The sequence below is a fragment of the Bubalus bubalis genome, chromosome 11, assembly GCF_019923935.1.
Source record: "Bubalus bubalis isolate 160015118507 breed Murrah chromosome 11, NDDB_SH_1, whole genome shotgun sequence".
NCBI classification, from domain to species: domain Eukaryota; kingdom Metazoa; phylum Chordata; class Mammalia; order Artiodactyla; family Bovidae; genus Bubalus; species Bubalus bubalis.
Window position 1 is genome coordinate 81,565,304 of NC_059167.1, and position 13,500 is coordinate 81,578,803.

Consider the following 13,500-nt stretch of genomic DNA (forward strand, 5'->3'; position numbering starts at 1 on the left):
CGTGTGTCTCTTCTAGAACATCCTCATTGCCTGTCTGCATCTCCCTCTTGCAGTCTAATACTACGCCTGGTTTAGGCATAACCCTGCTTACAGCCAGAATAACTTCTCTCAACTACCTACTGGCACAGGGAGAAGAGAGTTGAAGAATTACATGACACCTGGTTTTAACACATGGCTTATTTTCTGCTTTACTATTTTGTTTGGTAGCTGCTGTTATTTGCTATTTGTGATCTGTTTAGAATGGCTGGGTCAGGCTCCCTTGAGTGGAAGGCACCAAAGGTCATCACCAGCTCGTCTAAAGGCCTCTTGATTATATGGTACCTTTGGCTGGCACCCAGACTCAAAGTGTGCCTGCCCTGCTGACTTTTGGATCATAAAGCAGGCATTAGTAGACAACAAAGAGAAACAAACAGTTCTAAAGGTAAATGAGGAGAAATAAACATTGTTTGCTACATTACAACGTTCCTTAGTAGTTGCCCTAAGTAGTTATTAGAGGAAAAAAGAAAGGAGACAGGTGAGTTCAGGAAACTTTCTGTTCCTTCCCGGATAGCTCAGCTGGTAAAGAATCCGCCTGCGATGCAGGAGACCTGGGTTCCATCCCTGGGTTAGGAAGATGCCCTGGAGACGGGAAAGGCTACCCACTCCAGGATTCTGGCCTGGAGAATTCCATGGACTCACAAAGAGTCAGACATGACTGAGCAACTTTCACTTTCTGTTCCTTAAGGGCTTCCATGATTATTTTCCTTGTAAGTAATGGAAGGATAAGTATATGGAGGGGGTAGGCGCTCTTGCAGCCCTGGGGATCTTAGTGTGTGTGTGTGTGTGTGTGTGTGTGTGTGTGTGAGGGGGTGTCCTTGAATAATTTATCGTATTTGCCTTTTTGACCATACAGCAGTTAGATAATTTAGCTTTCAACTCTTGGTGCCATGAACTGATGAAGGAAGAAAAAAGTGACAGTGAGGGGTCATTCAAGAAATTCCAGAGCATGAGAGCTGAAAGGAAGTTTAGAGGTTATTTAACAGTGGCATGTGGCTTAATGGGTTTGGGGATCTGAAAAATCCTGACCTTGACATTCAACCACTCCCTCGCTGTATACTTTTGGCAAGTCGCTCTGAGCCTCAGTTGCTTCCTTTGCTTATTGAAGGTACTTTGAACATGTGGTTGTCACATGGACCAGCACCATCATTTGCATGCAGAGACTGGTTCAGGAAGTGATGTGGATGGCATAAGTTCATGAGCTTGTGAGTAGCAGAACCAGGCCCCAGATTTAGATTTCTAGACTTTTAGCCCAGTTTCCTTTCTACCACCACACAATGTAGTCTTTTTTTATTCTTTTTTAAAAATTAATTAATTAATTAATTTTTTGCTGTGCTGGGTCTTCGTTGCTGCGAGGGCTTTTCTCTAGTTGCGGTGTGCAGGCTTCTCATTGCGGTACAGGCTCAGTAGTTCCCAGCCTCTAGAGCACAGGCTCAATAGTTGTGGCACACAGGCTTGGTTGTTCCGAGGCAAGTGGGATCTTCCCGGATCAGGGATTGAACCTATGTCTCCTGCATTGGCAAGCAGATTCTTTACCACTGAGCCACTGGGGAAAACCCATTCATTCTTTAAGTAGAAAAAGAAAAAAACATGCTACCAATGCTCCTCTCCCCTCTCCCTCCATTACTTATTCTTTGCTCTTCTTTGGGTGTAGAGAGACAAACTGGGACAGAAACCCTCCAGAAGTACAGGACAGGAGGCGGTATTCAGTGGGACAGGCTTCGTTGACTAGCTTAACAAAACTGGCAGCAAACCGGTGTTGCTGGGTCCAGCTCCAGCTCTGAGGGTGAGGAATGCACTTTGAGCGCCTCCCTTCTTTCCTGTTGTGCTCCCGCCAGCTGCGCTTGGCCGGTACCAAATGGATGAGGCTGATTGGAGCCAGCATCCCATGGGATACCTCTGTCTCCTGCTCACCAGGAGCTGCTGAGAGGAAAATGTGCAGTTGGACTCTGAGATTTTTCTGCAGTCTGCAGAGGGAAAAAATGGTACAAGGGGGTGAAACTGGAACGTCCAAGGCTGAGGCTCTGGTCTCAGCAAGAAGATGCTAATGCCTGGGAATCTATGGCTCCCTTATGGCCAGATTCTGCACAGATTTTGCCCTGGATGAAGGGAGTCAGGAACGCTCACCCACTCTCCTTCCTGAGCTTGTGTCAGGGACTGTTGGATCCTGTGCTGATTAGCATGGCTGCCAGAACTCACGTCACTGGCACCCTCTGCTCTAGACCTTTACCTGCCTTTCTGGATCATATTTTATTTTTTCATACCCACCCCTCTTCCCAAAAAGCCTTATTTTTGTTAGGAGACAATGAAACAATGAAATCAGCTGGTCACTACTAATGAGTTTGCTTTCTCATGGTATCCTTCCCAGGTCCCAAATGCCATGACCTAGCCTAGGTAAGAGAAGCGCATCTGCCGGCAGAAGGCCTGAGGGAACACTCCAGGCCTGGGCCACTGGGGTGCGTGGTGTCTGCTGCTGCTGCTGCTAAGCCGCTTCAGTCATGTCCGACTCTGTGCGACCCCATAGACGGCAGCCCACCAGGCTCCCCCGTCCCTGGGATTCTCCAGGCAAGAACACTGGAGTGGGTTGCCATTGCCTTCTCCAGTTCATGAAAGTGAAAAGTGAAAGTGAAGTCGCTCAGTCATGTCCGACTCTTAGTGACCCCATGGACTGTGGCCCACCAGACTCCTCCATCCACGGGATTTTCCAGGCAAGAGCACTGGAGTGGGGTGCCATTGCCTTCTCCGATGGTGTCTGCAGCGGGCGGCATTTGCTAGGCGCGCACCCAGTCTTTTCCATTCAGCATTGTCAGGTGCTGAGAGAAGACACCAGCCCTCATGGAGGAATCCACGTCTAGAAGGGAGTCAGGGGCTCTCCTGGTGGCTCAGTGGTAAAGAATCCTCCTGCCAGTGCAGGAGACATGGGTTCAATCCTTGATCCAGGAAGATCCCACATGCTGCAGAGCAACCAAGCTGGTGTGCCACAACTACTTAGCCTGTACACCCTAGAGCCTGTGCCCTGCAAGAGAAGCCGCTGCAATAAGTCCGCAGACTGCAACTAGAAAATAGCCCTTGCTCGCTTCAGCTAGAGAAAAGCCCACGCAGCAATGAAGACCCAGCACAGCCAAAAATAAATAAAGTTATTAAAGGAAAAAAAAGGAGGCAGGCATGCTAAAATGGTCACTGTGGTATAGAGTGTGTGCTGGAGCAGACCATTTCTATGCGGCCCCATGTGAGATGAACTGAGCAGATCCATTAATCAGGGAGATCTCAGGGCCTCAGTCCTGGCCTGGGTGGTAGCCATGGAGAGCCTCACTTTAGCTGTCTGTGGACTCAAAATCTGACGAAGACCTGATACTGTGGTGGATGCAGAACTCTTGAGGGCAGTTTATGCTGGAACAAGCACAGCCTGGCATCTGAGAGGAATTTTCTTGGTGGAGCAGAAGCCTTAATAGCATTGTTCGGTCACACCCGGGGTAGGGACAGTCTCCACGTGCTCTCACCCAGGCCTCTTACCTAGTGGCAGTAGTGCAGCGTTAGTTGCTCAGTCGTGTCCAACTCTCTGCGACCCCATGATCTGTAGCCCTTCAGGCCCCTCTGTTCATGGGATTCTCCAGGCAAGAATACTGGAGTGGGTTGCCATGCCCTTTTCCAGGGGATCTTCTCCACCCAGGGGTCGAACCCAGGTCTCCTGCATTGCAGGTGGATTCTTTACTGTCTGAGCTACAGGGAAGCTGTTACCTAGAGAATAACTTTTAATGAGCACCAGTCGTGTGCAGAGTGAATATGGGAATCAGACGTACAGACTCCTTCCTTGACCCCAAAAGCCCCTGGCCACAGTTCAGGGCAAAGCTTGTAGGACCTAAAAAGGAAGGGTGAATGTTTAGTAATTACTATTAAAACAACTTAATGGTAGGAATTCAGTTACAAATAATAATGTCCTTTTTTTTTTCTTTCTTTTTTAATAAGTACTCTGTAGCTCTTTACTTGGAGCAAGTGTTAGTCGCTCAGTCATGTAAACTCTTTTGCGACCCCATGGACTGTAGCCTGCTAGGCTCCTTCCTCTGTCCACGGGATTCTCCAGGCAAGAATACTGGAGTGGGTTATCATTTCCTTCTTCAGTGGATCTTCCCAACCCAGGGACTGAACCTGCATCTCCTGCGTTGGTAGTCAGATTCTTCACCACTGAGCCACCAGGGAAGCTCTTAATAAATAGTTGAGTAAGATCAATGAAAGATAAGTTGTGTGTGTTTTTTTTTAATACTTTTTTTGGCTGCATCGCATAGCATGTGGGATCTTAGTTCCCGGACAAGGGATTGAACCCATACCCCTTGCACTGGAATCTTGGAGTCTTAACCACTGGACCACCAGAGAAGTGCCATAGGAAAGTCATTTCTGAGGACCTTGGTTAAGTGATTTGCATCCCTTGAAATAAAAGAAATCTCCCTCAACTTTGGGATCCTTGGGAGGAGATGGTGAACTAAAGGCAGAATGCCATCATTAGTCTGGCCCATGCTACTGAAAAAGACTTCTCCTGTGATAGACAGACATAGATAGGTAGGTAGATATTAGTCCTTCTTTATAGATGAGGCAACTGAAAAATGGGCTGAGTCCCCCAAATTCACCCAGCTGGTAAGTGGTGGAAGTGTCTTGTCTGTCATTCATGATCCAAGGCACTTTTCTCTACCCCATGTGACCTGAACTGAAAACATAGGCATCTCACATCTCATAACAGTACATGGTGAAGTAACTGAGGCCAAGAAAGGCTCTGTGACTTCCAGATTATGTTTTGAGTTGACCCTATCTTTATTTCTGAGAAAGATGTTTGGGCAAATGTTGTCTTCTCTGTGATCACTCCATTCAAAATTGCCCCTTGCCCTTCTCTCTATGTAGAGACCCCAACCCCCCTTCTCTGCTTTATTTTTCTCTACAGCATTATCACTATCTAACATTTATATGGATGGGGGAGCCTGGTAGGCTGCAGTCCATGGGGTCGCTAAGAGTCGGGCATGACTGAGTGACTTCAGTTTCACTTTTCACTTTCATGCATTGGAGAAGGAAATGGCAACCCACTCCAGTGTTCTTGCCTGGAGAATCCCAGGGACGACAGAGCTTGCTGGACTACCATCTATGGGGTCGCGCAGAGTTGGACACGACTGAAGGGACTTAGCAGCAGCAGCAGAGAGGGCTTGCCTACTGAACATTGCCTTATGTTCAGTAGGCAAGCCCTCTTTGGGGCTGGCATTTCAGAAACTGAGGAAGGAATACAGTGATCAGAGTGAGCCAAGACATTGTCAGTCTTGGGCCTTGTCTTCTGTCTGAAAGCGGGTTCTGATGAGCAGAAGGGTCTTGGAAGTCTGCTTAGCTGAGCTCAGCTTCAGGTCATGGACAAAGCTAATAGTAGATAACATACGGAAGAAGTGATGTGGGTGGTAGGACTCTTGGGTTCCTTTTCTCCTGTGCTTGGTCCTGGGCTCCGTTGTGGTGAGGGGGGCCGGGAGGGCTCTGAGGGCTCAGATTCTCTAGAGTGAAGTCTACAGGTTTGTCCAGTTATGGATAAACTTCAGATCTACGTAAGATGTGATGGTTATTGAGTGAGGGATTACTCATGAAAGGATTCTGGGCGTCTGTGTGCTGTGGATGCCAGAATCCTCGACTGAGACTTAGCAGCCCCAGGCTCTCATCTTGGCTCAGCAGCTCATCTTCTGGGTGGCTTTATGGAAGGCACGTCAGTTCTCTAAGGCTGGCTTTCCCTGTGTCTCTTCAGATTGTAAGAATCATGACAGGTTTAAAGGTCTTTAAGGCCTTTGAAGGAAGGAGGACAAGGAATATTAATTAGCACTTATTTGGTGATTCCTAACTGTCAGCTATGGAAATCCCACGGACAGAGGAGCCTGGTGGCCTACAGTCCACGGGATTGCAAGACCAGTCAGACATGACTTAGCAACTAAACAAGTGTCAGCCACAGCATAAGATGTTTTCATTGGGAGAACTAGCTCAGATATTCTTCACAACCACTTTTAAGACAAGGGAACTGAGGCCCAGGGGTTTGTCCTCAGTCAGGAACCTTTTCAGGGTTCTGGGTCTGCTGCATGAGCTCCTTCCTCAGACATGGGCCTTGGCCCTCAGGAGACTTCCAGGTGACCCTGCCCTGGGTGTTCTTTGGGGCACAACTGCTTCTCTACTGAGCTTCAAGATGAATAAATAAATAGATTTTGTTATTCAGTGGTATTAAAATGGAGATCATGAAACACAGCAGTCTTAAGCAGTGTTCTTTGTCAACAGCTGGGGACTGGGGAGGTGTATAGATTAGAGTGGTTAGAAGATCCTGGGCTTTGCCTGAACTCACTTGACCCCAGCATTTGACCTGTTGATCGCTTCTCCTTGAAATGCTTCTCCCTTGGCTTCTGTGACCCACACTCTCCTCTTAGTCTCTGTCCCTCTGTTCTTTCTTGGTCTCTTTTGGCTCAAGCAACTTCTCCCACCCTTTTATGTTAAGATATCTTAAAGAGTCTGTCCTCTTCATTTCTTACTTTACATGTTCTCCCAGAGTGATATCATTCATTCCCAAGGTTCTGACTCCATGAATTTCCTAATAATTCCTAAATCTCTATCTTCAGTTCAGATGTCTTGTTGAGCTTCCAACCCCTATATTCATTCATCTGCTTGTTGGTAATCTCTGTCTGGATGATCCAACAGACTTGAGCGTAACATTTCTAAAGCCAGCTTCGTCATGTTGCCATCTCATCTACTTCTTGTATTCACTTTCCCAGGAGATGGTTCCATTATCTTCTTGATCACCCAAGCTCAGGTCCTGATCACAGAACCTGAGCATCATCTGGATGTTTCTCTCCACTCTACCCGTATGCCATCAGTTAAGGAAAGCCGTAACTACTTCCCCTTCCTATTTCAGTTTCCACTGTTTCAGTTCCTAATCGGCTGTAACTTCTACCAGCCACAACCTCCAGTTACCCCTGCGTCATTCAAATCTAGCCTCCAATTAAATACCAAAGCCATCTCTCTGAAGCACAAATCTTACCATTATCCCCCTGCTTAAACTCCTTCAGTTGCTCTTAATAGGCTGCAGAGTAACACTGATGTTTCTTAATGTGGTGTTCACAGGAGACCTCTGGACCTTCTCCTGTGTGTCTGTGTCTTATACTTTATGCTGCTCAGCAACAATCTGCTCTTGGTCCCATGCGCTCACTGCTGCTTTTTTGCAGGTGTAGCCTAGTGCCTGGAGTAGAATAAGTGCTCATTAGTCAAATGATAGTGAATAGTATAAATATGGGACCCACTGAACCAGAAGTATCCCAGGGTTGGAGCTTCTAGAATAGGATACTAGTGAACCAACTTAGCCCGAAAGTTCCCCCAACTGAGAGGGTGTGTGGACTCTACTGACTAGAAAATCATGCCACACAGCTTATGGATCTTAGTTCCCCAACCAGGAATTGAACCCCAGCCCACAGCAGTGAAAGCACCAAGTCTTAATCACTGGGCTGCCAGGGAACTCCCTGTAAAATTCTTTTCTGCTCTTTGATTTTGTGGTCAGGACTTGAGTCTCAGCTCTTTTCTGGGATTCAGAACCCTTAGACCTAGTCTTAAATCTGTCACTTGGGGCAAATCCCATCCCATCCCCAAGCCCAGAAGCAGTGAGTGAGCAAAGGAGCTAAGAGAATGATTTCCAGAGTCCAAGCTGCCTGATTGGAGCTCCTCCCTATCGTTAACCTCTTCTTGCCTCAGTTTCTCCATCTGTAAAATGCATGTGATAATAGTGCCTATCTCACACAGCTGTTAAATTAAATGAGTTAATATAGTTCCTGATGTAGAGGGCATGCCAAATAAATGTTGGTTGCTATTATTGTTGTCGTTATTGAAGGAAATATATTAACATTTGGCCTTAGGAGACCTCCAGATGACAGATAATTATGAGCTTAACTTAGCAGAGGTATAGAGGGAACTGAGGGCTCCTTTTCAGTCCCTAGTCCTGGGGTCTGACCTAGCAAATCATGTCTGAGTGACTCAGTGGAATGGGCATGAGTAATGCTTGTCTCTAGTAAGTTCCTGAAGAGTAGAAGAAAGACAACTGGGGTTAAAGAAGCCCTTAGGGTGTCCCCTGTCTCTGTTTGCGTCTTCTTCTTAGATGCTGTACCCTGGGCTCCCAGAGCCCTCATGCTGCTCCTCGGACCCTGGGATGGCCATGATACCCCTTCGTGCTCCTGGCGTGTTTCTCTTCTCCCGGGCCTGTACCCTAGAGAATCCAGGAGTCTCTGTGCTGAGGTCTGATTGCTTGTGCTTAGCAGTTACCCTTCCTGGACAGTCATAGTTGCCCAGGGAGCAGTGGCCTCAGTGTTTGGAATACTGAGTCCCTTTCAGCCCCGTCCATTAGAGCCTGTTGGGCAGGAGTGTATGTTGGACCCAGTACTTGGAGGCACTCCAGCTGAGCTCAGGCCCAGGCCACTGCCATGATATATATGCTGGATTTCTCCATATAAAATGGACAGAGGCAGATGATTCCATCATTCTAGACATGCTCATTTTTACCTGCTTACTTTCCAAGGTGAGATACTTAAACTTCGAACCTAACTGCTAAAGAAGCTGTGCAGGATGTGAGGTACAGGGTCAACACACTGGGATGTGGGCATGCTTTACCTTAGCTCTACACTCCACACTGCTCCTTCCTCCACTTCCTCCCTTTCTGTGTTTCTCCAAAGTGCTAATTCTTTGTTTCTGGTAGAAAAGAAAATGGCAAGCCCACCTCACAGGTCCGTTTCTTCTGGTGCTAGAGCCACATCCTGGAGTTAGGGAGATGCAGAGGAAACAGAAATACAGCCCACTTAATCTATTAATAGCGTAAGTCTGCACCAGAGTTCCTCAAGGTGTGGCCCAAACAATACCTGTTCTTGCCATCACCTTGGGGAGTGGAGAGTGTTGTTAATTATTTCTGGATCCTTCCCCTGTCTTATTGAATCAAGAGTCTCCAGGAAGGTGGCTTGGGAATAAGCACTGTAAACCAGCTTATCTGTTGGTTCCTGTGCTTACTCAAGCTGGAAAATCAGGGCTGTAGAGGTTGGTGTTTAGTCTGGGGCAGCTTGAAGCAGGGGACTGAAGTCTTGGGAGGAAGGCTTAGCAACCTGACTGAGCACCAGATAGCAATGTGCTTGGGGTTCGGCAGAAAATATCCCACTTAAACATCCAGGTTTTCCTGAATAGCATGTTCTAGAGGCTGTGATGGAGACAGGAGGATGTGGGGCATTCACCAGCCATCTTGCTGGAAGGTAAGAGAGCACTGAAATGATGACCCATCTCTCCCTGTCCCCAGCCCCAAGTGATGGAATTAGTCAGATGGGGCTGACCAAAACACGCACCCTTCTAACTTCAGCTTTGTTCATTCAGCAAATCCTTTTGAGCTCCACCTATGTGTCAGGCACTGTTATTGGTGGGTTCACTCATGAACAAAGCCAAGATCCCTACCTTTGTGGAGTTTACCTGCTGGAGGTGAGAGTAGAAAATAAATAATAAGTCAGATAGAAGGTAACAAATGCAATGGATAAAGGGAAAAGTAGAGCAGGGTAAAGGGCTTGGGTGGGGTCAGGAGTCAGTGTTGAATGGGAGACCTCCTGAGTAAAGGGCAGGAGGAGGGTGGCAAGCTGGCTGTGCAGTTATGTAAGGAAGTGCACGGGGCTTAGAGAACAGTCAATGCCCAGGCCTGCAGTGGGGAGCAGATCGGGTGTGCCCTTCAGTCTGTGGCTCAAAGTCTTAAGCCCTTTTCCTAGGAAACTTACTACCATGACCCTAATTCTTTTCGTGCTTGGGACCAAAAAGGAGACCGACAGTAGCCTTAGTAGGCATGGGCTAAGCTGCAGAATTGGAGGTCAGTGCTGGGAGGAACCCCCTTCCTGTTCACTGTGTTAGATTCTTCTGGGGAGTTCTCTTTGGGATTAACCCTCACGTTCGGCTGTGGAAGTGGTGGATTCAGAGGACTTTTCATCTTCCCTGAGGGTCCTCCCCCGCACCGAGGCCATTGCTAACCAATCTCTCTCCCTTCTTTGCTGCCAATGGTGGGAGCCCTAGAGAGTGGCTGTCAGGCAGAATAATGGTTCTAGAAGACAATATACGCTCTATCAATATTGAATTTTGTAGCTCGCTTCTGCTGCCACTGTAGGAGGGAGCCGGCCAGGCTTGGCAATGTTATTTGATAATAGAATAATCATCATTTATATTGCAGCTCGGAGTGCCTCTGCTGCTGACAGCGACTCAGTGCCTGGGTGTTGGGGAGATAAAACAGACTAGAAGGGAGAGTGAACTGGCTTGGGATCCAGGACCCTGGAAAGTTGGACTTTGGCCTCTCTCACTGATCTCTGAAAGGGGAGAATTTAGCAGAGATGTCCCCCAGGGATAAAAGCAGCCCTAAAATGCTTTCTATAAAACAATGTAAAAAAAAGGGGGGGGAGGGACCCGTGACCACATCTAGGTCTTACCTCCTGCCCACCCTAGTTGGATAGTTGACTCCACTTTGTCCCCCCTTTATCACATCGTTCTTCAGCTGGGGGCGTAGCCAGCAGCTGGACAGCGGGGCACACTCTGAAGTGGCTCTGTGAGCTCAGGGGCGAAAGGCCATCCTGTTGGGCACATGGGAGGGAAGGAGGAGAGGAGTCAGCCTGTGCACTTACAGATTCTGAGATTAGAGCTCGAGGGACCTTGTGATGTGCAAATTTGGATGTCAATCTCTTAAGCAAATCAAAATTATCAAAGCTATTCTGTCTTTAAATGGTGTGGTGAGTTATCTTGTGAAGAGGGCCATCATTCTTGTGCAGTTGTTGGGTAGTTTATATATTGGATGGGTGGCTGTGAACTGGGCCAGACTCATACAATAGGACCCATGAAAGAAAGTAAAAGTCACTCAGTCGTGTCCAACTCTTTGTGACCCCATGGACTGTAGCCCAATGCCAGGCTCCTCTGTCCATGGAATTCTCCAGGCAAGAATACTGGAGTGGGTTGCCATTTCCTTCTCCAAGGGATCTTCCCAACCCAGGGATTGAAGCTGAGTTTCCTGCATTGCAGGGGTTTCTTTACCTTCTGAGCCACTGGGGAAGCCCTTAATAGGACCCATATTCCCCTGTATATTCCCACATAGTGAGGCTCTCCTGGAGGTCCAGTGGTTAGGACTCCATACTTTCACTGCCGAGGGCTCGGGTTTGATCTCTGGTCGGGGAACTAAGATCCCACAAGCCATGCAGGGTGGCCAAAAAAAAACCCCACAGTTTAATACTGTTCTTCAGCATTTGAGATGTGCCTGACCCCATCAATCTCCATTGTCTGCCAGCTCCCCAAAGGTCTATGCTGGAAAAGATAGGCCCATGCTGTGGCAGAGGGATGGGTGTTCAGAAACTCGGGGGGCTGTGGGCCCTGGCACGTCTCCAAGGCTGGCTCTGGGGTCTCCTCGCTCTCGTGAGTCATATGTCCCTGCAGGTTGAAGACAGCCCATCCTCCTAAGGACTGATGGCAAGGCCAAGCAACCTTGGGGACTGCAGGTGCCAAAGTGAGAAGGACAGGAAGAGGGAAAGTTGCTGGGAATATAGCAGGGGGTGTCCCAGAGACATCTGGGATTTCCTGACCAGGATAGGGTGGAGTCTGTGATGGGAGTAGAAGCTTGGGGTCAATACCAGTGATGCGTAGTGGGGTTGGGGTGTCCTGGAAGGGAGGGCAGAGATGGCTCAGAGCTGATGTTGTGAACCCAGGGTACCAGGAACACTTGGAGAGAGTCTGTAAAATGTGAACTCCTGCCACCCATCCACACCCCCAAGGGAGTACACTCTCTGAAGGCGGTGGATGCTGTGGGTTCTGGCAAGCGGGCGGGGCGGGGAGGGTGTTTAGAAGAGGGAGCCGTAAGGGCCAGGGCAGGGTGGGAAAGACAGGCCCAGGCCTTAGTCACAGAGGAAGAAGCAGGTCTGGGTCAAACTTCTAGATAACATGTTTGTGATAAAACCTGTGCTGGCCTTGCCTGAAATTTTAATAGCAGAAAATAGAGGAGCAGAGCTAGAGGTCAGAAAATCCCAGTCCTAACATAAATGTTCAGTGACCTTGGACAGGCTCTGTTACCTTGGACAAAGCACTTCACCTCTCTGAGTCTCGGTTCCTCTTACTCTGAAGTGAAAGGATTAGGCTCAGTGGTTGCTGAGGTGTCTTTCCAGCTCTGAAGATACAGGTCTGTGACCCTAAGGGTGATATCGTTTCTCCTCCGTGAGCTGGTTTGGTGCTTCGCTGTGCTGCACTTGGAAGACCGGAGCCTGGGCGCTGTGCTTTCTTTCTGGAATGCCACACCTGGGGCCAGCTTTTCGAGCTGCTGGCTTCCGGGCCAGGACCACCCCTGAGCACTTGATAGAGCTTTCCCCAAAGTGGGGCACTGCTTCTATGGGAATAAGTACATTACATTAGGAAGATTTTAAATCAGAGTTCCAGGTCCCAGTGAGTTTGAGAATTGGGGTTAAAAGCATTCAACACTTTTTTTTTTACAGAATTTCTCAGCGCCTTTAACACACCACTCTACATTTTGAATCTCTTAAGATGGAAAATATAGAGTATTTCCCAAATAATTTGATTATAAGATCCATTTTTCTGAGGCGCATCTCATCAGATTCGCATGTCATAGAGCACCCTCAGGAGTTTTGCTATACTGACTGGCATCTCTTTTTCTTTAAAAACAACAACTCAAAATTATTCTTACTGTCTTTTCCCCAAATTCTTGGTCTTCAAGGTGGGTAGGAGTGTCCACTTTTCCTCCTCTGGAACCCTAAAGGGACTGTCTTTGTCACAGTCTAACTAGGGCAGCCTCGCACGCAGTGTTGTTCAGCAAACTGCCGTTGACTCCTGTGAAACTGACACCCCTCATGGGTCCCCATACACGGCCGCATGTCTCCCAGCAGCAGAGGCTCACAGGGTGCCCCCCACCTTGACAAAAGGTAGGGAAGGCCAAGTCAAGAGGGCTCCTGTGAGCCCAGAGTCTGGTCTTGGTGACCTAATCTGAGGGTCATTGTGGTTGGATGGACAGGTAGTAGCTGTTGACTGGTTTGGAGTTGGTTTTCTCTAAGAGACAGGATAAAAGCAGCCAGAGTCTCCCACCCTAGGAATATATACTGATTCTTCTCCAGGCTGGATGGGGACGAGCAATAAGCTGTGTCTCATTCGGGCAGGAAAGCCTGGGTCACTCTCACTTGGACTCAGTTTTCCATGCCATTTTCCACGCCCCTGTCTCATCACTCTGTCCTCTTTCTCTTTCCTCTTCTTTTGGGTTCTCTCCATCTGCCCCCACTGTGCTCCTAAGCAGACAAGCTCTCTTTCCTCCTCCCCGATCCCAGTCTCCTCTTCATACCCCTTCTGTCCCCCCAGCCTGGCAGCCTGCCCTTTAGGAATGTTAATTAGCATTCATGGTTTAATTAATTCAGTAGCTAATTAATGATTGGGGGC